The sequence below is a fragment of the Macaca fascicularis genome, chromosome 2 (genome assembly GCF_037993035.2).
Source record: "Macaca fascicularis isolate 582-1 chromosome 2, T2T-MFA8v1.1".
Lineage (NCBI taxonomy): Eukaryota > Metazoa > Chordata > Mammalia > Primates > Cercopithecidae > Macaca > Macaca fascicularis.
Genome location: NC_088376.1, coordinates 190,023,900 through 190,051,748, shown reverse-complemented (window position 1 = coordinate 190,051,748; position 27,849 = coordinate 190,023,900). Strand labels below are relative to the sequence as shown.

General features: G+C 36.1%; 1 pseudogene; it reads left to right on the top strand.

The window, feature by feature from the left end:
* The first annotated feature begins 15,458 nt into the window (after positions 1-15,458).
* On the top strand, positions 15,459-18,247 carry LOC102142581 (little elongation complex subunit 2 pseudogene; annotated as a pseudogene).
* Positions 18,248-27,849: the final 9,602 nt, after the last annotated feature.

Below are 27,849 nucleotides of genomic sequence, written 5' to 3'. Positions count from 1 at the left end.
TGACGAGTTAATGGGTGCAGCACACCAACATGGCACATGTATACATATGTAACAAACTTGCACATTGTGCACATGTACCCTAGAACTTAAAGTATTAAAAAAAAAGCACCTATATGAATAAAAAAAAATTGTGTTATCGATGGCCATTCCTTTTTTTTCTGAATAGTAATATTTAAAAATACTTTTTTAAATATAAAAGCAAAGGTTTTAAAAGAAAATAACCTATATTTACTTAAATGCGTATATTTACTATCTTCGGTTCCATTCCTAAAATTAGAAAGTATTCTTGCCTCTAACTGGATGAAACATGGAGGCTTTCAGTATTACATTGTTGCTGTTACCTTTAATTTAATTATGTTAGTGTACTGAAGAGTTTTATAGATTTACTGGTTATTATTATAAATGTCATTTAACGCTGATGTTGGACATTAAAATGTCAGTTTTTTTGCTTTTAGGTTAATAAAATGTTTTTACCGAAACAAGAACGGTGATATAAAATGCAATGCATAAACCCACTTTGATATGCACATCATGTAATCACAGAAACTACTCCATAAACAATCTATTTAACTCGTTTCTCCTGACAAAGTTGTACTAGAAGCTCTCACTTTTAGCATCATTACAGTGAGCAATATAAACTTACTGCCTAGTTTATTCTGTATCAGGCAATTTCAGAATCTTTGAGGACTACAGAATCATTTCCTTCATTCCTACTTTGCTAGTGATACAATCATCTGTCTGATAGGATGGCTATTAGAGAAGATAGCAAAGTGGCTAAGGTATCTTCTGAGGCTGATAAAGCATAGAGTGGCATCAGATAGTGACTGAGCATCATTATATAAAATTGGAATCCTGCACCCTAGAGACCTCTCACTTAGTCAGGTACATATTTATGCCTCCTTGCAATACTTACTTTCATGATAGGACAGAAAGCTTTAGTCTGCCAGATAATTACAGATTACCAGATTACTTGTGTTTTTGTTAAGTGCATGAGTATAAGTGTAAACATTAATGTGTAAACATGAGGAAACCAAAGATCCCCTGATTCTGATGAGGCAGTGCTAGTCATTTATAAGCAAAGTCAAGATCTCCTTCAGCCTCAATTACTCAATTAGAATGCGGTGGTTGTTGCGGATGACTTAGTTCATAGCCATAGGAAAATAGAAGAAATGTACGAAGGAGGAAGAACTGGGGTGGGAGGGGAGAGGCAGCTACAATAGATAAAGGATAGAGAAAATTTCTCAATCAACCTTTACTATATTTAATAATTTTATGGAGACAGACTATTTTATGTAATAGTCTGACTCTATTTTTGATGATTTCCTGCTGGCAAATTTTGAGCCTTGGCCCTCCCCCTTCTCCTTCTGCCTGTCTAACATGTGGGAAATCTGACAAGAATGCCCCTTCCTGCTTTGGTGATGGCAAGAAGTTCAAAGAACCCAAGCTCCTGTCACACATGGGAATCCTTACCATGGACCCACCCCTTAATCATCATAAAAACCTTGAAGCTAGTAACCTTATTTAGCTCTCTCAAGCCACCTTTCGACCTGCTTGGAAGGCCTGCCAGGTTCTCCCTACAAAGCCCTATTAGGTAAGCAATAAACTCTTTAATACGCTTTTGGTGTGTGTGTGGTGCCATCATTCTTGACATCCAAACCTCATTTTGGGTAGGGTTTCACCCTAATTCTATAAAGTGGCTACACAGAAACATAAATTTGTAAGAAAAAAATCAATGACCAAGAAGTAGGTAGACATTTTCAATAATCTCAAATGATAGATGATGTCTAAATTATAAAATCATCGACTATTATCCTTTGCAATCATAGTAGTTCTTTTCATTTCTCTTTCAAATTTTATGTAATATTCTTGCCCAGTGGAGATCCTGATGAATATTAATGCTTTGCCAAGAAATATTCATACAACATTTAGCAAAATGACATATTTAAGAGAGAAAAATTACCATTTTCCTTATATATTAGTTTTTTAAGGCTGCTGTAAGAAGTTGGCACAAATTCAGTGGCTGAAAACAACAGAAATTTATTCTCTTACAGTCCTAGAAGTCAGTAGTCTGAAATCAGAGTACAAGCATGGAAGCTAAATTCGCTGTGGAGACTCTAAGGGAGTTTGCTTTTTCCTTGTCTCTGTTTTTTGTGACTGTCAGCATCCCTTGACTTTGACTTTATCTCTTTTTGCTCTCTCTCTCTCTCTTTTTTTTTTTTTTTTTTGACGGAGTCTTGCACTGTCGCCCAGGATGGAGTGCAATGGCACAATCTCGGCTCACTGTAACACCTGCCTCCCGGGTTCAAGCGATTCTACTGCCTCAGCCTCCCCTGGAGCTGGGATTACAGGCGACCGCCACCACACCCAGCCAATTTTTGTAATTTTTGTAGAGTCGGGGTTTCGCTGAGTTGGCCAGGCTAGTCTTGAACTCCTGACCTCATGATCCACCCGCCTCAGCCTCCCAGAGTGCTGGGATTACAGGCGTGAGCCACCCCCCCCCCCCGGCCTCTGCTCTCTTTTATATCACCTTTTCCATTGCATGTCTGTATCCTCCTCTATGTACTCCTCTTATCTTCTACTGCCTATTTCTTAAAAGGACACTAGTAACTACTTTTATATCCCCATCGATAATCCAAGTTAAACTATGCTTCTCAAAGTCTTAACTTAATCACATGTTTTTGCCTACAAAGTAATATACTCTTTTGCCATATAAGTTATATTTCTGAGGTTCTGGGGATTAAGATGTGGATATATATTTTGGAGGGTGCCACTATTCATTCACAACACCTTCGCTAATATCAATAGATACAAAAAACCAAGGAAGTTTTCCCCTGCACCAATGCCATGTTGAGACAGAGAATATCTGGACCTCCTCCTTCACTGAATTTGTGGGAAGAATTCAGTTAATATGATGAAACATAACAACTAACATGGATTTACCCACATGACTTCAAAACTTATCTCATCTGTTTATGACCTTTTCCATGGTGTTTGATTGTTGTAATGAACCACCTGGTATTCACTCTATAAGCCCTGAATTTCTGCACCCAGAATTCTTTTAGAACAGTTCCTTTAGCTCACAGTGTCCTTCTTTCTATCATTTAATGTTCATATTGTATTATCCAGTATGATTTGTTAAAAGGCCAATTGTTTAACATGTCTAACTAAACTATAAATTAACTAAGGGAATAAGTTCTACTAGTCATTTTTTTCAGTACTAACATAATTCCTTTTACATACTGTTACATAAATATTTAATGAGGTGATGAGTTGAAAGTGTCAATTTTTTCTTAAAGCTACACATTTATTTCTGGACTACATCCAAAGCACTCCCTATCTTTGATTTTTATTCATGACTACACTAGATTTCCTATATGAATGACTGCCTCTCATACTTGCTCTTTAGGCTGATTCCTTGGATTATCTTTAGGTTGAGTGAGGGTTTTCTAAGTCCTCAATTTCAAATACATGTTGTCCACATCTGTTGGATTATTAAGCATTCCCCTATAGGATTCTGACCTGATTCTTTCATTCTAAGAGTCTGAGTTCTCTTGAATCACAAAAACTTAAGTTTTAATATCATCTTTATGTCTCCTGCATATTCCTAAATTGAAATAAATGAGGTAGATTGGCCACATTTGCTAGTGAGGTCAAACAGATTGTCCCATATCCAGCTCGTTGAACTTAGATCCCAACTGATTGTCATGAAAAGAAATAGACCAACACTTTTAAAAATAGAAACACACAAAATCCTTACTTCCATCTGTGGGGGAAAATTGGATGGCTATGTTGAGGCTAGAAGAGGCTATGTAGCGTTACCTTGCTCCCATTGGGAACAATCCTTATTTGACCTTCATTTGTGTCATGGGCTCCCTAAAGGAGGAGCTACCTTGCTCCCATTGGGAACAATCCTTATTTGACCTTCATTTGTGGCTGCCTTCTTGTTGTGCAAGTTGTAGAGAAAAGCATCCTCCTTGCCATTAATGGCATTGGGTTCAGATAATCTGGGACCAATTTTCTCCTATGCTGCTGACTGACTTAATGACTTGGGCAAGTCACAGAATATCTCTGGCCCTCTATGTCCAGAGAGAGTTGGATTCAACGATAGAACTGGCACTGTTCATGACTATTGTTTACACATGATATAATTTAATACTATTTACTTCATCCTAGACTCATTAAATAGGTAATGGAGAGAGACTGACAAGTGATCTGAAATTTAAAAGACACTATCCAGATAAAGAAAATAGAAGGACGGAATCTCAGGCAAAGGCAATAGAATATACTAAACCATGGAGGCAAGAAAATATGATACATGCAGAGAAGTAGTATATTCATTTTTAACTTTCCAACAAATATTTATTGATCACTTATACTCCAGATGCTAGTTATGCAATAATTTATAAGGCAAACAGTCTGTATCATCACAGATGGTACATCTCAGTGTTCAGAAGACAATTGCAGCTTACAGCAATTACTGCCAGCTGTCAGTGTGAAGACTCAAGCCTGGGAAGAGATGAAGCTGTGGCGGTAGAGGGACAGAAATACAAAAACCTGATCTGCTGAACTAAGGGACTTATATTGCATTCAGTGGGCAATAATCACAAAGCAATAATAAGTGATTATAAGCAAAGCGAAAATGTAATGAAATTATCTTTTTAAAATATCACTCTGTGGATAAGAAAATAACAGATTGAAAGGAGATATTACTAGAGAACAAGAAATGTATTACGAGACAACCACAAGAATCCAAGAAGTCAACTATGGATTTTAAGGTAAGATACTGAATATAAAGTTATTTTTAAAAGAGAACCCAAAAGAGTTGACAATACCTTGTCTTCAAAGTGTCATAGAAGAGTCTGACATGGGTGGCAGATTTTATTCATTTGACTCTTCAATAAATACTTATTGTTACTACTAATAATCTAATAGTACAGAGCTAATATAGATTCTAACCATATATGAACAAAATCAACAAAAAATTTAGCTTGTATGAACCTTCTCTCCAGTTTAGTGGAAACTAAACAAAAACAAGATAAATAAGTAAATTATATGTTTAGGTTATAAGTATTATAGAATATAGAGAAGGAAAAGGAAGATTGCTACTGATGGGGGGAGTTAAACTTTTAATAGAGTAGTCAGGGCAGGCCTTATCGAAAAGGTGATAATTGAGAAAAGACATGAAACAGATGAGAAAGTAAGTCATAAGCATATTTAAAAGGATATCATACAGAAGGAAGAAACTTTGCAAATGTTTTGAGGCATAGCATGTGTCAGGCATGTTGAAGTAAATAGCAGCTTGAAGGCCGGTGTGGACAAGAATCAGGGACAGTGAAACAGAGTGAGATGAGGTGAATCAGAGAGCATGATCTTCAAGACCATCATGAGAAGTTTGGATTGTTTTCAGATAGGGAAGATTTTGTGCCAAAGAGTGACCCAAATATAGTTCAATTCTAAAAGGAACGTGACATTTGCTCTGTCATAAATAAGCAAAAAATCAAGCAAACATGCAAAACATCCAAAGAGGCAAGAGAATATTTCAAGGCAAGAATTGATTGTGACTTAGATATAGTGGTAGCAGTAGAGACGGTAAGAATTAGTTGTATTCTGAATATATTTTAAAAGTAAAGCAAACAAGATTTGTAGTTACATTGGATATTCAATAATAATAACTTTGTATACTAATGTAAAGATACAGGGGAGAAATAAATTTGAAATAGTAGAAAATAAAGATAGGTAAGAGAATCAAGTGCACAACAAAAGAGTGTTTCCTTAGATAGAATCAGATAAGTTTCATCTTTAGAAATGGATTAGAAGGAAGAAGCATGAATATTGATTGTGGTAGGTAGATAGGTGGGTTCCTGTGAATCTGAGAAAGTTCTCTTTGAATGATGTCACTTTCTTTAATGAAACAGGAACAATGGTTACTTGAGAGTGAAAATGTGAAATTATGTGTTGTACCTTGAGAAAAGAAGAAAAGCAATGCAATAGTCTGTATTAGTCCATTCTCACACTGCTATGAAACAATACCTGAGACTGGGCAATTTATAAAGGAAAGAGGTTTAATTGAATAACAGTTCCACATGGCTGAGGAGTTCTCAGGATAATTACAGTCATGGCGAAGACAAAGGAGAAGCAGGCACCTTCTTCACAGGGCAGCAGTGAGTGCAAGCAGGGGAAATGCCAGATGCTTATGAAACCATCAGATCTCATGAGAATCACTCACTGTCATGAGAACTGCATGGTGGAAACCACCCCTATAATCCAATTGCCTCCCCCTGGTCCCGTCCTTGCCACGTGGTGATTATGGGGATTATAATTCAAAATGAGATTGGGGTGGAGACACAACAAACCATATTACACTGTTTGTGGTATATACTCTGGGGTTCACTGTCACATGCAAAGAAAAGTTAGGACATGGACACATGCAAGGAGTCTAGGAGTGGAGGTTTAATAGGCAGAAGAGCATAGAAAGAGAAACAGCTTTCTCTATAGAGAAAGCAGTCTCCCAGCAGAAAGGAGGCAAATGTGCTGGATTTTATAATCCAGTTTGAGGAGGCAGTGTCTGATTTACATAGGGCTTATCGACTGGCTTGATCAGGTATGTCCTTTACATAATGCGCAGGGAAGGCGGGTCATCCCCCCCAATCTTACTCTGCAAATGGGCTTTCCAGTTGATGAGTGCCATCTTGTCTGCTTCTTACTGTACACCTGGCTGGCAGAGAGGGGAAGATGGAGCTGCCATCTTGAACATATCTATTTCTTAGTTCCTGCCAGCATTTACCCATTCAGGCTCCCCGCTTGCTTGTCTATGTTTGTAGATCAACTTTGCAGGTTGCTCTTTGTTAGGTAATGATTTGGGTCTGCTTTTCAGAAAAGCCATACTGAGGACTTCCATATGCTTACTATCTGCCTATGTAATTTCTTCTTAACTCCTGTGTCCTGTTCACAATAGCAAAGACTTGGAACCAACCCAAATGCCCGTCAATGATAGACAGGATAAAGAAAATGTGGCTCATATACACCACAGAATGCTATGTAGCTATAAAAAAGGATGAGTTCATGTCCTTTGCAGGGACATGGATGAAGCTGGAAACCGTCATTCTCAGAAAACTAACACAGGAACAGAAAACCAAACACTGCATGTTCTCACTCATAAGTGGGAGTTGAGCAGTAAGAACACATGGACACAGGGAGGGTAACATCACACACTGGGGCCTGTCAGGTGGACTATGGGAGGGACAGCATTAGGAGAAATACCTAATGTAGATGACAGGTTGATGGGTGCAGCAAACCACCATGGCATGTGTATACCTATGCAACAAACCTACACATTCTGCACATGTATCCCAGAACTTAAAGTGTAATAATAATAATAAGATATAGTTTCAAGACTTCAGAATTTGAATTGCATGTTTTGGTTCAAACATCTATTCTCTCTCCATAATATTTCTATGTCTCATGAATCCTACGAAATCAGTCCTACCATGACTTCTGAAAATATATGTATTTCTTATTTAAATACAAACAATAGGATTTATGCTACAACCATTATAGAAACTATTAATACGACAAATGCCTGTGCTTTGTTGTCTACAAAAGAATGTGTTTTGCCATGGTCATGCTATATAAGGTATGGCTATAGAGATGATTTACATAAGATATTCTACCTAAACTTGCTGGTTGACATGAAAGGTTTTGCCTAATAAACAAATTGAAAATGCCAATAATGATTTTCAATAGATGCGAGAATATAAAAACTAAACAAACTCAACATAGGCCAGATTTCCCCTGGGTGTTATTAACCCATAGATCAGCAGCTGAAGATAGATACAGGCCAGGCACAAGGCAGCAAATCAGTGTCATCCTAAGCATTGAAATGAACTCTAAAAGAAAAGCAAGACAGTAAATTGTGACCTTATCCTCTGGGTATTTACTATGTATGCAACTACATGCTCCAGAACTATATTACATCTATATAAAGAGCAACCCTATGCTTGTGAAATCATGTATGGAAAATTAGCATTTAGGAGTGGTATGAAGCATTTTTCCAATCAGCACTTCCTTAACTATTATTTAAGTATACATTCTTCACAGTGAACATTTTACCTAAGCTTATAAGAGAATTTTATTACAATTTATTGTTGAGACAAATCACAAAAACACTTTTATTTAAAAAAAATAGATGTATAGATGCTGCAGAGGCTGATGATAATACTACTTAAAACTGATGGTTCCTTTTTTTCTTCTTTGCACACATCACTAAGGCAGTCCTACGAACATCAGCATTATTCTTCAAGGTTTATCACCATTTTCATAGGTCAATTTAGGTTTCCTGGAAATATATTAACTTTGTAATTCAATTAATATGAAAATCCATAGCAAGCTATTTGATTAAAATGTGTCCTATACTTCCCATATGTGTATATTTTCTTTCTTTGAATCCCTTGAAGGAAGATTAATCTTAGAAACTTTCAAATTACTTTTAGTTTTTAAATTTTCAATTTATTCAACCAGTTAACAAATTGGACAAGAAAGGGGCAACATAAAGTCGTTCCTTGTTAACACATATGTTATGTTGTTAACACATATTTAGAGATCATTTGAAATTTAAGTGCCCGTTTATGGTCATGAAAATTATCTCTGAACATCTGTGTTCCACACCCTCAGAAACAGTGAACATGGCAGTTTCACCTGGCTGGGGTTTAGATCTTATCAATACTCTCTCAACTGAATGGCCTTTGGTGCTAGTAATGGCTTTCCAATATGTAAAGCTCTTTGCAGACATCAGGGCTTACAGAGGAATGAAAGAGTGAAATGCAAGTAAAGAGGCAAAATATTAGTGAGAGAGAGAGAGAACATATTGTGAACATTTAGTTCCACATTTATATTTTATTTTATACCATTTTTCTATTTCATAAGATAGCCACACACGGCCTCACCCAAGGAGAAAAGGTGATGGTTTAGTGTTCTCCTTACTCAATTAGGACAAACATAGCAGTTTATTTCATGAGTCAACTGTGCTAGAATCACCAGGAATACTTGTGTAGGATGACCATATAATGCATCTTCCAATCCAATACCCTTTTGAGAGAGAAACAGGGGGCTTTGATAATTAAGCCGGGAGACCAAGCTCAAACAATTATGCTTTGTTGTCACCTTAGCTAAAATGCAGATTGCTCATTCCCATTCTAGATCAAATAAATACAAACAAATGCTTGGTTTAAAAGAGTAGAAAGAATTTGATATTTTCAGTATTCTTTCATAAAAGGGAGATAATCTGAAGAGGAGAAATAATATGAAGGAGAATTTCAAAATTATAGCAAGAGGCTAAGGGCCCTGTGGTGCCGCCCACATGGTAGGACACGCCTGACAATTTTTTGCACAGTGATGTCTACTGTTACAAATTAACTTATTGCCAGTACTAACTGTAATATATATGTATTTCTCTTCTTTGCATCCAAATATGAACTAAAATGTTTTTCAAGTAGTACATTAAGTAATATATTTTAGAGAAGTGGTACTTTAAGATAAAGAGAAAATACGGGTAGAATCCAAAATTCAGGAAAATGGCAAAGAAAAAATAAACTTTTTGAGACAAGATGCACAGTGGAAACTGAGAATGCAAAGGAAACAGGCTATTGGAACAATATATGTGCTCAAGAGAAATATACACCTCCTCAGTATCATCAACAGCATGGTTGGGGCAAGTGAGTTTCTCATCGTATATGGAGTGGGAACCATTATAATAAAGGTCCACTCAAACAGGGACTTTGGTAACTTGAGTCACTTGAGTAACACTAATAATTTGAAGAACGTGCTCATGCATAAAACTTTTTTGTGTGATTTTACAAAGGTAAATCTATTAATGGTGAGAGAGATAGCTTACCACAACAGAGATTAGGACAACTAGTTAGTATGATATTGTGAAATATATATTTGATCCTCATCTTCTTGTTTACAACTTCTGAAATCTCCAGAATCTTCAAAGTGATAAGTGTCATTTGTATGCTGATGAGATGATGAATGGCTGGCAATCCCTAGATAGATTTGGAATGGGAGCTGACCACCAGAAAAACCAAGGTGGGATTACAGGGTTGGAACTTTCAGCCCTACACCCCAACTATCAGGGAGGGGACATGGCGATGCTGAAGGATATGTTGATCACCAATGGCCAGTGATTTAATAAATTATGCCTATGAAATGTAGCTTCCATTGAAAACTCAAAAGAATTGGGTTTGGGGAATTTCAAGATAGCTGAACGTGTGTACGTTCCTAAAGCATGGCACACAAGGAGAATTATGGAATCTCCAAAGTCCTTCCTCCATACCTTTCTGTACGCATCTCTTCATCTATATCTTCTGTAATATTCTTTATAATAAACTTGTAAAAATAAACAAGCGTTTCCCTGAGTTCTGTGAGCTGCTCTTGCAAATTAATCGAACCTAAGGAAGGAACTGCGAGAACCTGGATTTACAGCCAGCCTGTCAGATGCACAGGTAAAGCAACCTGGGGCTTGTGATTGACATCAGAAGTAAGTGGTGGTCTTTGGGGCTGAGCCCTCAACCTGTAGGATCTGAACCTATGCCCGGGTAGATAGTGTCAGAATTGAATTGAATTGAACTGGAGGAAACCCAGCTCATATCTGTTGCAGAACTGATTGTTAGCTTAAGGTGTGGGAGTAAACCTCTGCACACCTGGTATCAGAAGCATGTTGTGAAAGTGTACTAGGAGAAACACTTTGTTTTTCTCTACTCTGTCAGCAACTGCAGAAACATGAATGAATGGAAATAATTTGCTGGGAGAGTAAGACCAGAATTTATGGTAGAAATAAAAGAACTTCCACGTAAAGATTGATATGATCATCTCTACAAAATTCAAATAAAGTTACAGTACATGAAAGCTAATTAAATATGGATTAGAGAACATAGAAGGAGTCAAATAGCTGTATTTTTTATATTTAAATAAACAAGCTCATGATAGTTTTGGCGATAGACAAAGATACCTAATCTCTCTGTGCCTCACTTTTCATATCAGTAATATAGTTATTTAGTACCTACAATTATTTGTAACAGTACCTGCCTTATAGGTCATTGTGTTAATCATATATCTATATCATATATATGTATACACACATATATATATATTCACTATAATACCAAGATAAATAAATACTGGCTGACTGGATGTGAAGTTAGGGTGGTTTTGTTGTTATTATTATAAAATGATGCTTTTTCTTAAATGCAATAGGGCATCACAAAGTGAATAATACTAACTACGTACATTTATCCAGCCCTTGCTATGTGCCAAGCCCTATCTCAACATTCTGTAACATTACCTTGGTAAAGTGTATTCAGTGCACCTGTGACCCCAACTAATTATTTTGGAAATCAGTAAATGCCTTCGGTCATGAAGAGGCCTGGGTAAATATGAATAGATGAAAACACATCCATCTGATTTCCTTAAAAAAAAGCAGCTACAACGCACAGGGCTCCAGATAGTGCAGCAGAGGCATTTCCTCAAAGAAGCACTGTGCTTGGTGGACTCAAATGCCCTACAGAGAGCAATGCATTTCCAATAACTCAACCTCAGATCTGTCTCTCCTCAGTCATCTGTCTCTTTTTGTTATCTTTCTTTTGTGTGTTTCTGAATTCTTTTTCCATTTTACACACGCACACACCCTTTATGCCTACAGCAAACTATATTTCCTCCCATAGGAAACCTGGCTCTAATCCTAAGGCTCTCTTAAAATATACAAGTTCTCTTAAAGTTCTAAGACACAGTAAGGTCAAACATTTGATTGTCTGAATCACCCTTATTATCCAAGGTGTAATATTATAAGGTAATTGTAATAATAAAATCCTACACCATTCTAAATCATAGCTTGCCATGTGCCATTGGAAATAATAAACAAAATAGGATACATTTCCTAAATGACTCATTGGTTCAGTGTTTTTAGGCCACAAAAAAGACTGGTATAAAACTATTTAACTGTGATGCCAAATGTAAATGACTATGATAGCAGTCACTGGTGACAAATGATACTGTCAATGCAATCCATGATAATTACTTTTGTATCTGTGAATGTATATAAGTTGATATTGACCTGACTTGAATACAAAAATCCCTTCTGCATCCTTCAGCTATAGTGGCAAGCAAGGCACATGAGCTACAAAAATTTGTTGATCCAAAGTATATTCTGAAATAATTACTTCAGATTTTATTGACCCTGGCCATTACTCAGTGTTCACTCTATGACTCCAACTGAAGCTTTTTCTTAGAATTCTCAATGAGGCCGCATTATTAAAACATGGTTTTAAGTTTCTTATCTTACAGGGTGATGCTATGAAAGGCATTAGTATAACAGATTAAGCAGGGCATGTCTTATAAAAGCAAATCACTAACCTTTCATGTCTACTTCTGCACTTTGTGTGCTACAATGCTCCCTAGATATTAAAAAACAGTGAATCAAATGGAGCCGTTCACTGCGAGGAAAGATCAATGTTTTTTTTAGCAGATTCCCACAGATAGCCAAAGAAACTCACTCAATACATTTTTATATGAAGCTCTTAAATATCAATACGAATCGTATGTATCCAAAGGAGAGGCTAAATCAAGAAAAACGTTAAGCAATGCTGACATTTAGGAGTTTTCCTGATGGCCATCATGAATAGAATTAGTATGCTACAAAATCAGTCACAAAGAAAGACTAAATTTAGACTTTCTAAATTAAAAAAAAAAATCTACTGGAATAATAAAAAATGCTAATATCATTCTTAGATGTTACATAAAGTGTACCCCACTAGCAACACCACCACCAAAAACAAAAAGACCTTTCAAATTTTCAAACACTTCCTCAGGTAGCAAATTATAGAAATGTTGTCATAATTTTCAAAAAGAACTAGGAATTCTTTTTGAGTTTAACATTGTGGATTGCTTCCTTTTATTTGAATATTTTCAATATGCCCATTTCATTATATCATATTCTTCTGAGAACAGATAATATTAAATCCTCTAATTCAGAGAGGGACTAAAATTCTATTCTTAGTCTCCATTATAATAGTGAAAACTTCTATAAATCTGTTGGATCCAGGATCTTAAAATTAAATATTTTACTTTACATTTCAGATGTTAATGATTACTTTCATAGAATTAATGTAATGTTTTTATTAGCAACTTGAAATTATGTGACTCTTTCAAAGACTCTTACATCATATTACAATTTTTATATATCTATAAAATCTTTTAGTAGTCAATTCAACAACCATTATGATGAAGCATACTGTATTTGCTACATTAAATCAACCTCTACTTTTAGAGAGGGTCATTCTCTATTCTTGAATGGTTCTTCCTAGTACATGCATACCTCATTTTATTACACTTCAATTTATTATGCTTTGAAAATATTGCATTTGTTACAAATTGAAGGTCTGTGGCATCCTCGTGTCGAGAAAGTCTATGAGCACCACTTTTCAACAGCATGTACTCTCTTCATGTCTCCGTGTCACATTTTAGTAATTCTTGCAAATTTTTTAAATGTTTTCAATATTATTATATGTGTTATACTGATTTGTGATCAGTGATCTTTTTCTACTATTGTAAATGTTTTGGGTTCCCCATGAACGACATCCATGTTAAGATGACAAACATAATAAATGTTGTGCGTGTTCTGATTACTCTGCCAACCAGTTCTTCTCTCAACTCTCTCCTACTCCTTGGCCCTTGTTATTTCCTGACACAAAACTATATTGAAATTAGGCTAATTGATAACATTACAAAGATGCCTAACAGTTCAGGTGAAAGGAAGAATTGTACATCATTTACTTTAAATCAAAAGCTAAAAAAGATGAAGGTTAGTGAGGAAGTCATGTCATAAGTGGAGATAGGGTAAAAGCAAGGCTTTCAATGCCGGTAAGCCAAATTATGAATGCAAAGAAAAATTTCTTGAAGGAAATTAAAAGTGCTACTCCAATAAACACATGAATGATAAGAAAGCAAAACAGCCTTATTGCTGATGTAAATTTTTAGTGGACCAGATAGAAGATCAAAGCAGCCACAACATTCCCTTAAGCCAAAGCCTAATCCAGAGCAAGTCCTTAAATCTCTTCAATTCTATGAAGACTGAGAGAGATGAAAAGTTGCAGTAGAAAAGGCTGAAGCTAGCAGAGGTTGGTTCATGAGATTTAAGGGAAAAAGCTTTGTCCATAGCATAAAATTGCAAGAGAAGCAAAAAGTGCTGATGGAGAAACTATAGCAACTTGTCCTGAATACCTAACATAACTGATGAAAGTGGCTATGCTAAACAACAGAGTTTTCAATGGAGAAGAAACCACCTTGTTTTAGAAGAATGTCATCTAGGGCCTTCATAACTAGGGAAGAGAAATAACTGCCTGGCTTCAAAGCTTCAAAGGGAAGTCTGACTCTTATTAGAGGCCAATGCAGCTGATGACTTTAATGTGAAGCCAATGTTCATTTACTATTCTGACAATCCTAGGCCCTTAAGAACAATGCTAAATCTACTCTGCATGTGCTCTATAAATGAAACAAAGCCTGGATGACAACACATCTGTTTATAGCATGGTTTACTGAATATTTAAGCCCACTGTTGAGACATAGTGCTTAGAATAGAATTTTTTCAAACGATTCCTTTTCATTTACTATGCACCCGGTCACCAAGAGCTCTAGTGGAGATGTACAAGTAGACTAATGTTTTTGTGCCTCCTAACACATCTATTCTGCAGCCCATGAGTCAAGAAATAATTTGACTTTCAGGTCTTATTATTTAATAAATATATTTTGTAAGGCTACAGCTGCCATAAATAGTAGTCACAGTGATTCCTCTGATAGACCTGAAAAATCATTTAAATCTGCAAAGTAAATTGGAAATCTCCTGGAAAGGATTCATTCTCCTAGATGCTTAAAAACATTTGTGATTCATTTAAGAAGGACAAATATCAACATTAACAGGAGCTTAGAAAAAGAGGATTCCAAACCTCATGGTTGACTTTGAGAAGTTCAAGACTTGAACCGAGGAAGTAACTACAGATCTGGTAAAAATGTCAAGGGAACTAGAATTAGAAGTGGAATCTGAAGATGTGACTGAACTACTACATCCTTGTGGTAAAACTTGAACAGATGAGGAGTTGCTTCTTATGAATAACCTAAATAAGTGGTTTCTTTGGAGATGAAATTTATTCCTAGGGAAAATGCTATGAACATTATCAAAACGACAACAAAAATTACATAATTTGGGCCACGTCCTTTAAATATGGCTTTCCCAGGTGCACGCGACAATGTGAGGAGCGGGGAGGAGCGTGTGTGGTATGTGGCCGCAGCCTGGGCAAGAGCCACTGCGAACCATGAGTTGAGTAAATTCTGGAGGGATCCTGCCTCCATTGAAGCCCTTGCAGCCAGGCAGCTGTGAACTGTGAGCTAGAGTGAAGCAGAAATCTAGGAAGATGAGCTCCAAGATGGTCATAACTGAATCAGGACTGAATTGGGATATTTTCCTCAAAAATGGCCTTAAGACATTTTTCTCTTGAGAAAATTATAAAGACCATTCAGTGGCTCCAAGTGTAAAAGAACTGTTTTATCGAACAGAGCGAGCAGAGGAGTTATGTGGACTTGTTGATTAAATATGCAAAGATTCCTGCAAATTTCAAAGCTGTTGGAATGAATACAAATGACTTCTTGCACTCCTTGGATATGAAAAAAAAAATGTGAATAAAGAAGTGACTGGGTTCCTAAAGTTTTTGCAGAATTCTGCAAGGAAATGTGCACAGGATTATAACATGCTTTCCAGTGATGTTTGTCTCTTCCCAGAGAAAATTTTAAGAGCTTGCATTGAACAAGTGAAAAAGTACCTAGAATTCTATACTCTCCACTAGGTCACCAGCTTAATGGTATTCCTCCCATTCAAAGTAGAGATGGAATTAAAGTTAGAAAAAACTCTTTCTGCATTGGGCAGGGTAAAATATGTGAAAACAGTATTTCCCTCAATGCCTATAAAGTTGCAGCTCTCAAAAGATGATATATCTACCATTGAATTGCCAGAAGGAACAGCTGAAACTATGCATTATGATATTAGAAAATATCCAAATGCAGAGAAGCTTGTTTCAAGATATCACCCTCAGCTAGCTCTAACTAGTCAATCATTATTTACCTTATTAAATAATCACGGACCAATGTACAAGGAACAGTGGGGACATCCAGTATTGATTCAAGTAATACCAGTTGCAGGTTCAAAACCAGTTAAAATAATATATATTAATTCACCACTTCCCCAAAATAAAGTGACTATGAGAGAGAGAAATCAAATCTTTCATGAAGTTCCGTTAAAATGTATGATACCCCAGAACATATCTGTTCCCGTATCTGCAGTCTTTATGGACAAACCCGAAGAGTTTATATCTGAAATGGACATGTCCCGTGAAGTCAATGAGTGCTGAAAAATTGAGACTCTTGAACACTTGCATCTGGATTTTGATGATGACGTCACAGAACTTGAAACTTTTGGAGTAACCACCACCAAAGCATCAAAGTCACCAATTCCAGCAAGAGCTTCCACAGTACCTAACATGACAGATGCTCCTGCAGCCCCCAAAACAGTAACTACACTTGCGGCAACAAGTGCACCAGACATTACTGCTAATTCTAGAAGTTTATCTCAGATGCTGATGGAACAATTGCAAAAGGAGAAACAACTGGTCACTGGTATGGATGGTGACCTTGAAGAGTGCAAAAATAAAGATAATCAGGGATTTGAATCATGTGGTGATAAGGTATCAAATTCTGACAAGTCTTTGAAGCAAGATAGTGACTTGAAAACATCTGATGCCTTACAGTTAGAAAATTCTTAGGAAATTGAAACTTCTAATAAAAATGATACAACTGTAGACATGGTACATGCTGATGGTGAAAGACCCAATGTTCTGGAAAACCTGGACAACTCAAAGGAAAAGACTGTTAGATCAGACGCAGCTAAAACTGAAGATACAGTTCTCTTCAACTGTGATACAGATGAGGAGTGTTTAATCATTGATATGGAGTGTAAAAATAATAGTGATGGAAAGACAGATGTTGTGGGTTCTAACTTCAGTCAGTCCAAATTCTTCCTCAGGACAAGCTTCTGTAGGAAACCAGACATACTGCTTGTAGGCCTGCAGAGTCATGTGTTTTGTAAAAAACTTATCAAGTGAGTATATAAAACACATGATCCAGTTGGAGAAATTTTAAAAATGCAGGATAATCTCTTAGAGCCAATTTCCAGAAAAGTACCCGAATTGTCCTTAATGAATTTAGAAAATTCTAAACAGTCTTCTGTTTCTCAGCAATTGTCTGTTCCTTCAGATAGCTCTAGTTGACCAAAATCTGGATGGCCTTCTGCATTTCAGAAGCCCAAAGGACGATTGCCCTATGAACTTCAGGACTATGTTGAAGATACATAGGAATACCTAGTTCCTCAAGAAGGAAGTTTTGTTTATAATTTATTTAGCCTGCAAGATCTGTTGTTTCTCATGTGCCGCAGTGTCCAGAGGATAGAGACAAGACCATGTTCTAAAAAATAAAAATAAAAAAAAAACAGAAGAAAATCAGAAGACAATTTCCAGTTTATGTACTATCAAAAGTAGAGTATCAAGCTTGTTATGAACTTGAAGCTCTGATTGAAAGTGAACTTTGTCACTTATGAACTGAAAGTTTATTGCATTCCAACAGCTCATTTTATGTTGGGCATATCAATGCTTTTACTTCAAAGCTTTTTCTACTGGAATATATTACCTCAGAAGAATTAAAAGAAAAGTTTCAGCGCTCAAGATTTCCAATTTATTTAACATCCTCCAACACATTCTAAAGAAATTAAGTAGCTTGCAGGAGAGTTCCTACTAGTTATATCATGCAGCAGAAGATTATTCACTCCTGATCTATAAGGTCTGTGATGGAAAAGTTCTAGGACAGCATACTATTTGTATAAAACCCATTGTGGCCTTCTTGTATCTTCCAGCCTCTCAGTTCCCTGGGTCCAATTAGATCCCAGCCTGTTATTACCATATCATATCCATCATGGAAGAATACCTTGTACTTTTCCACCTAAATCACTGGATATCACAACACAACAAAAGTTGGTGGAACCAGAATGCCTATACGCAGCCACAGGATTCCAGTTTCCATAGAAGCCAAAAGCAGTTGCTTGCCTGTTCAGCAAGTTGAAACTGAAGGAGTGTTTCCAAATAAAAGAAAAATAACTTGAGGACTGAACCATGGAAAATTAAATTAAAAAACAGTTATAACAATGTTTAATTTAGAAAAGTTTGAGGGAAAATATAACTAACAGATCAGTAGGCAAGAGGAACATTTTTCCTGTAGTATTCTGAAGAGTTCTTAGAGTGCCTAGAAAAAATATGTTGGCTATGTGAAGGAATGCTTCAACTAAAATGGAATGTTATGCTTTTCCCCCTTAAAGTCCGAGGAGGATCTTGATATGTTTTAACATTACCATGGCAGGGAAATATATAAAGAAGAAAAATATTTTTACATTAAACCTTTTCTAAAAATTGTAAATAGAAAAATAATTTGCTTTTTTTTAAATCAAGAACAACACTGTTCTGATAGACTGACTCTGTTGAGACTGACTCAAAAGGTTGAATATTGCCAATGTTGAAGATAATTATGAGCATTGCAAACCTTGTTTCTGACCCATTTTGACAGTTTTTATATACTCCTTTAAAATGATGAATGTTGCAAGTTAAAATTACATAACTTAGTTAAGAAAGCAGTGGAAGGGTTTCAGAAGATTGACTCCAATTTTGAAAGACGTTTTACTGTGGGCGAAATGCCACCAAACATCATTGCATGCTACAGAGAAACCTTTCAAGAAAGGAAAAGTCAATTGATGAGGCAAACTTTGTAGTTGTTTTCTTTTAAGAAATCGCTACAGCCACCATGACCTTTAGCAACACCATCCTAATCTATAAGCAGCCATCAGCATTGAGGGAACATCTTCCACTAGCTAAGACTTTCCACTATGACTCACTGAAGGCTCAGGTGATCATTAGCATTTTTTTAAATAATAAAGTATTTTTAAATTAAGATACACGCATTGTTTTTTATACTGTGTGCTGTTAAACACAGAACAGGCTACAACATTGTATAAACATAATTTTCATATGTCCTGGGAAATGAAGAAACATTGTGTGACTTGCTTTATCGCAATATTTACTTTTTTGAGGTGATCTGGAAGTGAACTCACAATATCTCCAAGGTATGCCTGTGTTTATTACTATTAATATTCCATATAAAAGAAGGTACGAATACCTCAGTGTTTAATTCCTTGAAATTATAAAGGAAAACACTTTACCATGTATACGGCATCATCCCGAGTTTTATTTCTTTAAGTGACAAAGAGAAAAAACTAGAGCGGAAGCCATAGTGGGAAAATCAGGCCAGGGTTTGTCCAGGAGCATGTAGGAATCCTTCAAACTGGTAACAATGTTGACAATGAGATAGGCCAAAAAGTGGAGAACTATATTCTAGAATACCTTTTGACAGAAGGATGTATGTAACATCAGAATAAGTATTTGTATTCTTTGTGCTTTTTTTTGTTCTTGCCTACAGAGTAAAGGGTGTTGGATGACATGGTAAGTAAAGTCCTTTGATTTGTTATTGTATCACCTTGCTTGGAGGTGTATCACAAGCAATATACCCTAAAGGATATAAGTTCAATTTGTATACTTCTTTTTTCTCTTTCTCTGTTTTTTTTTTTTTTTTTGTAATAAGACGATGTTGTGAAATAATAATCAAGATGCTTTCCACTTTGTAACACTACTACCCTCCCTCATTTTTTTCTGAAATGACCTAGCCAACACCCTAGAGCAGTTAATCAGTTATTATACTTTTAGTGTGAACAGTGAAGAAATTGACAGACTGGTTCAAAGTATAACGTTTGAAAGAATCCTTGCAGAGCAATTTTAAACTTTATTCGAGTATTTATATGTGTGCGCATATACGTATATATGTGTGTTTCTGGTATCACAGAAGGAATCTCAACATCCTGGGATGCCGAAGAAAGAAAAAGCAGAGAGTTAGATGGATATTGAGGGCTTCTTATCCATCAGCACTCCCTAGTCCATTAGTTATAGGCCCCTATATACATTTTGTGGGATTGAGTAATTAAGAGAACCTGTATCCAACTTCCTTTTGAAGCCAGAAAAGCAGAGCAAACTGGTAAAAGTTTCCACCACCCCCTAGAGAGAGAGTCAGTAAAGGAGTAATAGCTATGTTTGTAGCCAAGGTCAAAGAGGTCAATACAGACATTATAAACACCAATAAAAGATGATATACCTGAGACACTGGGAATGTACTACAATTAGAGGCTTTAATTCATTTTTTAGCAAGCAATTATGAATTTCCTAACATTTTTCTAGTGTTATTTTATTTTAACCATCTCAAGTTGTCAACAGCAACCTGCCATCTTTCCCCATCTAAGAAAATCCTAGTTATCATTCTCATCCTTTTATTTTTTTGCCAAAAGATTTTGATTTTTATGTTAACTGCACAAGTAGAATAAAAAAAAACTTAGGCTAAAATTAATATTTTACCATGCTTATATTCACATCACAGAGGCCAAAGCCCTGTGAGACAATTTCCAGTAAGCAGTAATTCTGATTTCATTGTTCATAGCAAGTAGGGAAGGCATTATTCCACGAAATGTGATTAAATTTCATGTTGGGAAGTTTGAGTGTGAAACTATCTAGACTTTTTTGTGCTTAAGTAGAGGACAGAAATTTGAAAATGATAACACTGAGAAGTTATTCATTTCACACATTCCCCTTAAAATGAGTAGTAAGATAATCTTAACCTTCATGTTTATGAAATAATGTAGGTGAAGAGAAACCATTTCAAAGGAGATGTAAGAATATTTCTTAATTTAGGTTTATCTTCCAAGAAGTTATTTTAAATGTGTAAACATTAATTTTGATTTTGCATGCAAATTGCCTAACCCCATGTCTGGCACATAGTAGCCTCTCAATAAGTAGTTAGGTTTTTTTTGTTGGTTAGCAATATTACTATTAACATCACTTGGTAACTGAATGTAGTTTATAAGGCTGAATATATATACAACTATTCAACATATTTTAGTTGACTTTATCTGATAAAATAAAGTTCATTAGGTAAAATATCAAGTTCACAAATAAACACAGATTTTACTAATTTTGTAGGTACATAACATTGGAAACAAAGAATCAAATATAAAATATAGACACTGGTCTGGCGCAGTGGCTTATGCCTCTAATCCCAGCACTTTGGGAGGGTGTATTGCTTAAGGTCAGGAGTTCAAAACCAGCCTGGCCAACACGGTGAAACCCTTGTCGCTACTAAAAATACAAACATTAGCTGTCCATAGTGGCCTGTGCCTCTAATCCCAGTTACTCGGGAGGCTGAGGCATGAGAATTGTTTGAACCTGGGAGGCGGAGTTTGCAGTGAGCTGAGATCACACCACTGCACTCCAGCCTGGGTGACGGAGTATGAAAAACTATCTCAAACAAACAAACAAACAAATAAATACATACATAAATACATAAAATATAGACATTGTAAAATATACTGCTTTTATGGATTATCTCCTTGAAAACATTAAAATAACTACTGTTGAGCCTGAAATGCTGAAGTGTATTGCAATAACGGTGAAAATGGCATCATGAAATAGTTCTATAAAATAAATAACCTATTCTTTGAAAAAAGTGCCCCTTAGAGAGTGTAATGATCACCAAGTAAAAGCACAATAAATGTTCAAATAAATTGATTATATTTCAGAAATCCTTCCCTTCCTTCAAAAAGAGTAATCTCTCTCCTGGTTATTGATATATGAGGTTTTTGATGAAAAAATGAAACTCTGGGCCAGAAAATAGATTTAGGAAGCATCAGTGTTTTGGCCTTTCTCAAAATACAGACATAACTGAAGTGTCAGAAGTGGAGCTGACAGTGATGGCCGAGCATCTGACAGCTCAAACACAGCTTGCTCGTCAGTCTGATGCTGCCAAGCAGGAGATGGCACGATTCCACCATACAAATATGTTATCTTCAGGTTAGGACTGGTTTTTGCCTTCATGTGATTGGAGCTTATTATTATTATTATGAAGCATTGATTACCACTTAGTCTACAACTTCAGGGCCAATATTCAAACCTTCATTTCCCCAGTTGACCAGGATGTGCTTGCAATATTTTCTCTCTTTGAATATACTCATTCAGAATGAAAAAAAAAAAAAAGGGTGAGAGGGTCTACATTCAGAGGCACTTTTGAGACCTGTCATATTTCCTCATTTGCATGGCAGTATGCTACGAAATCAAGTTTTGGATTCTAATTTTCTGGCTCAGTCAGATGACTTGAACTGGTGATGTCAGCACTGCATGATGCTGATGCCAACCGTTGTTTATGCCTTCCTGTCCTCCAGGGACACGTAAATCCATCCTGCATCTGCAAGCTGGCAGAAGAGAAGAAAGGCACTGGTCACTAATCTTGTCATGATCAACACGGCTCTCAGCACCCTGGTTTTTGTCTTGCCTGGATTGGAATGCGCCGGTAATACAAATGTGTACCTTGTATGTCCTTTCCGTCGTTGCCATCAGTTGATCTTCTTTTCTCTTGACATTCTTTTAAACCGTGTTAGACAGGTGTTAACACAAAGTTGAAAACATATCTCACTAAAGAGTTTCATGCGTATGTGTTTAATGGCTATTGAACAATTTATTAGGGTTTTGCAGGAGCAAGCAGTCCCTCCAGGTTCCTTTTTTCCCCTCTGAATTCTATTTTAGTTAACAGACTGAATATAAAGGAGAAGCTACTGCATAATGTGGTATGAACAGCAATAAGACTGAAAGTTCTCTGCTTAAATGGCCCCATTAAATCCGCCATTGCCCCCTTGATGGCCCATGATGGCTCATTTCTTTCAACAAAGAATACTACCAGTGTCGATGTCATGTTCAATAATCATGGGCTGCTGTTCTCAGAAAAAGAAAAAAAAAAAAAATATATATATATATATATATATCTTCCCAAATAGTGAATGTTGAGCTTCAACATTTCAAATTATTTTCAGTCTTTCAGTTTGCAGAATGAATAGACACAGAATTTTATTTTCTTTTTCTTAGCATTTTTTATTAATATACTTCGCTGTTCTTTTTGCCTTCAGATAAAATATTCTGATGCATATGGAGATAGGAGTTCTTTGTTTACTCATAGCCCATGTGCATAAACAAACGTCCTTACTATGGGAAGCCTTTATTTTCTACAATAAGAGGAGCATTTTTTTAAAGAAGCAAGTATTTTTTGGTTATCACTTCAGCCTGGATTGGAGTCTGTGGCTCATTTTACAACCTGCACAAGTTTTTGGTACTTGTAAATTTGTTGTTGTAAAACTTGCTCTTTCCACCTTTGACCTGATATCAAAAGCTTTACATTTTCACTTTCTGAAAAAAAAAAAAAAAAACCCACCTTGATATTTTGAAATTCTCTGACCTTTCATTTATGCATATCCATAATAGGAAACACGGCTTAATAGAATGGGCTTCAAATAATTTTGAAGGCAAACCGATTTTAGCTTCAACCCTAACATTTCATATCTGTGGGCTTTCTGGTAAGATATTTAAACTCCACGTCTCTCAATTGATTCAGTAATAATAATAACAGCAACACTAACCTTGCAACGTTTTTGTAAGAAGCAAAGACATTATTTACGAAGTATCCAGAACATTTCCTTGTATACAAACAAGGCTTAATATATAATAACTCTATATTTTATTTACGCAGATTACGAAGCTCTTTCACTAATAGTGGAACCCTGTTTATTAGTAAAAGAAACTAATGCAGGTAAAATGAACATCTAGAGCATTCGTTAATTAAATAAAAGATACCCAGAGATCTAATTTTGTAGGAAAAAGATATATACAAGATGTGTAGACCTATTAATTGCTTTTGTTTTCCTTAGAGCTTTTATTGTGGATTGATTAAAATGTGCGTGCACACGAGGTCTCTTCTGCACTGGCTGACAGTGTCACCTCCTTCGTGTCATTTATCTATAATACATTTGAGAGTCTACCAATAATCCCAACCCCCAAACAAGCCAGAGCTTCTGTTCACATTTCTCTGTCTTAGAAATTGCTCTGTCAGGCCGGGCGCGGTGGCTCAAGCCTGTAATCCCAGCACTTTGGGAGGCCGAGACGGGCGGATCACGAGGTCAGCAGATCGAGACCATCCTGGCTAACCCGGTGAAACCCCGTCTCTACTAAAAAATACAAAAAACTAGCCGGGCGAGGTGGCGGCGCCTGTGGTCCCAGCTACTCGGGAGGCTGAGGCAGGAGAATGGCGTGAACCCGGGAGGCGGAGCTTGCAGTGAGCTGAGATCGCCCCACTCACTCCAGCCTGGGCGACAGAGCGAGACTCCGTCTCAAAAAAAAAAAAAAAAAGAAAAAAGAAAAAAGAAATTGCTCTGTCAGCTTTCTTTCTTAATTCATTAATTTAGTTTCATCACTCAATAAAGTATAGGATCAATTCCAACACATGTCCACTAGTTGATGACATAGCGCAGAAATATTTTTCTTTCCATGAAATGTGAACAATAGTTTCACTGGTACCTAGCTCAAAAATGTAACTTCCTTCAAGTTCCTCCTTGAAATAGTTCCGCAGAACTACTTTGCAAGTATACACTTTGGTTAGCCAACCAAACAATTGTTGTTTCGTATATGAAAAAATAAAAATTGCTTTTTGTATATATCCTTTTCTACTTTTCACCACTAGCTGCACTAATTCCTATCCAAGAGATCACATATGAGGTCATTTCAAGAATAACATACACTTCTAATTCTTTTTGGGTTTGTATACTTCATGAGGCCTCACTCCAGATTCTCACTCGGATTGACCTTAGAGTAAAATGAATAATTTTGGAGATACTGTGTCTTTAGGAAATACTTTAAAGGATGAAAACGTTTAGACCTTGTGGCAAAGCACAGAAACTCTGTAATAGCTGTTTCTGGCTGGTCTCCATCTGACTTCTTGGAACCCCTCTTTAGCTTCAGTTCTCTGCCTTATGGAAAGCTAGGCTAACCATGCACTGAGTATACTTTCAGTAGCAGAATTCCCTCTGAAGCAATGTGAGAATCTTTCTAAAAACAGAGATTTCTGGAGGGAGAGCTCCCATGGCTTATCTCAGATACGGAAAAGAATCAGTGAGTCAAAAAACTTCGTCAAGACAGTAATTCTATTGGCTCCCAAATATTCATATGTGTGGTTGCCAGCTCCAGGCTGTGTCATTTTGAGTCAGAAAAAAATAATAATAACACACAATGTAAGTCTCTAAAGAAAGTACTCAGGGTCTGGCATATTTTTCCCCTGTTCCTCATTGATGCTTTCTTATTGACCTTTCTTTTTTGCTCCAATTTAGAATCTGTTAATCTGTTACCCCTGGGAGGTATGAATTTCCATATTCTGGTTTATTTATATGGATTTCCTGTAAACTGAAGACTGCAGGATGAAATCAATCACTGTGATGCCTATACCAGTGGCCCGGGATAAGACTTAAAAAATACCTGATGTTTTCCATTCTTATTAGGAATGAAATGAGGGAATACTATTTTCATGATGCTTCCTGTACTGTGAAGATTATTTTGAGAACTTTCACACTGATAAGAGAAGAATAGGAACATGACATTTTGTACCTTTAGCTGATGTTTTATGATGGTGATGAAAGAATATCTGAAGGTTTTATCTGACCCTTTCAAGAACTGTAGAGTGTTACAGGTCTTCTGTGTGTAGGAATACGATTAGTATCCCGGAATGTAAGAAATTGCTGCATTAACTCAGTTTAGCTAAGCTTTCACTAAAAAAGGGAATAGTTCTGAAATTCTGAGTTATATTCACATGTTGGAAGGAGAGTTGTCAGTGTGTTTAATCTCATTCGCTTTCTTATGAGATTTTTTTCTTACTGTTCTTCTGCATGTAGAAATATTCCATGTATATTCAGTTACCAAAAATGATGTAAATACCAATTACCTCCTTTTAGAAAGAATTAAACAGCATTCTGACAACCCCTATATTAACAGTTACTAATTTTTAAAAAACTATCTGACAAAGAAAATCCTGAGAGTCAAAACTTGGGCCATTTCTTTGTAGTTAAACTGCATTTTAGTTTTTCTTTTCTCTTTATTTTTATTTATTTATTTAGTTAGTTAGTTTCCAGATTTCCATTTGTCATGGAAATTTAAAATTAAGCCTCTCCAATGTGCACATTTTAATTTAATATGAGGAAATGTAATTTATTATTTGGCACAGATTTATTGTTGTAAAAAGCTCCCACTGATGTCATGGTGAATTCTGTGCATGAAATGAGGGCAAACAAATGATTCACTTTTCATGAATATTAACAATCAATGTTACATTCTCCTAAAACTGCAGTATAAGATTCTTTACCAAAATGCTCAACTATATTTAGATATATTTCTTTCACTAAAGCCATGAGACAGAGAAAATTTTATGAAAAATAATAGTGTGGTTGGTATAACCACAAAAAGTGATATGGAATAAAAAGTCAATTTCCAGATCCACGAATCCGTATGTCCAAGTGGTAATAACCCCATAGGTAGGGTCACCTTGTTACCTTTGATATATTTCAGTAGATACATTGCTGTCCTGTCTCTGTTGATTAGATACGTGAAATAATTCTTATTTTCACATATAATGCATCATACTAATAAAGATCTCTCTTTATGAATCAACCCTTCTTTCATTCAACACATATTTATTAAAGTTAATACATGCCTTTGCTGGGTATCTGAGACAATACAACAAACAAGATTGACAATGTCACCAACATGTCAAGGAGCTTACATTCCAATAGGCAACACTAACAATAAACCAAGATAAATGGGATAATTACAAATTATAATTACTACTAATGTTATGAAGTTTTTCCTGTTTTTCTAATTGAAATCAAATTGCTTTCTAAAGCCTGATATATTATAAGGTGATTAATGGAGAATAATTTTTAAATCACTAATTAATGTCCTTATGTTTTATTTAACACACACACACATACACACAGAGTTCGGTTAGTTTTAGTTTTCTCTGTGTCTTTTTCAGGTCAATATCTCAACAAGAAAATGCTAATGGATTTAGCTTACCATACGACTGAGCTAAACGATTTGTGAAGTACTTATATACTCATTTTTGCTTCCTAAAGCTGACATAATAAATTACCACAAACTGAGTATCTCAAAACACCTGAAGTTTTTTCTCTCATAGTTCTGGGGTCCAAAATTAAGGGTGGCAGGGTTGGTTCCTTTTGTAGGCTCAAGGGAGAACCCATCCCTTGTCTCTCTCCCAGCTTCTAGTGCCTGTGGGCAATTGTTAGTGTCCCTTAGCTTGTAGATGAATTATTCCAATCTCTGTCTCCATCTTCACATGGCCTCCTCCTCTGTTTCTCTGTGTCTCAAATGTCCCTGTACTTATTCTTATACAGGCAAAGGTTATTGGGCTGAGGACCCATCGTAATTCGGGATGATCTCATCTCAAAATCCTTAAGTACATACGCAATAACCCTTATTCCAAATAAGATCAAATTCTGAGGTTCCTAGTGGAGATATCTTTTGGCGGAACAATATTTGCCCAGAACACTTGTAAATTACAATTTTATTCATTCCTGAGCATGCAAATAAGTATTATTTGTTAGGTTAACAAATTAGCTCCCCCGTCATGATCTGAAAACATAAACTTACAGTCATGGAACATGGGCAAGTTATTTCTCCTCTATCTGTTGCATGTTCCTCATCTACAATGTGATAGAGCTGCAAGGAGAAACAG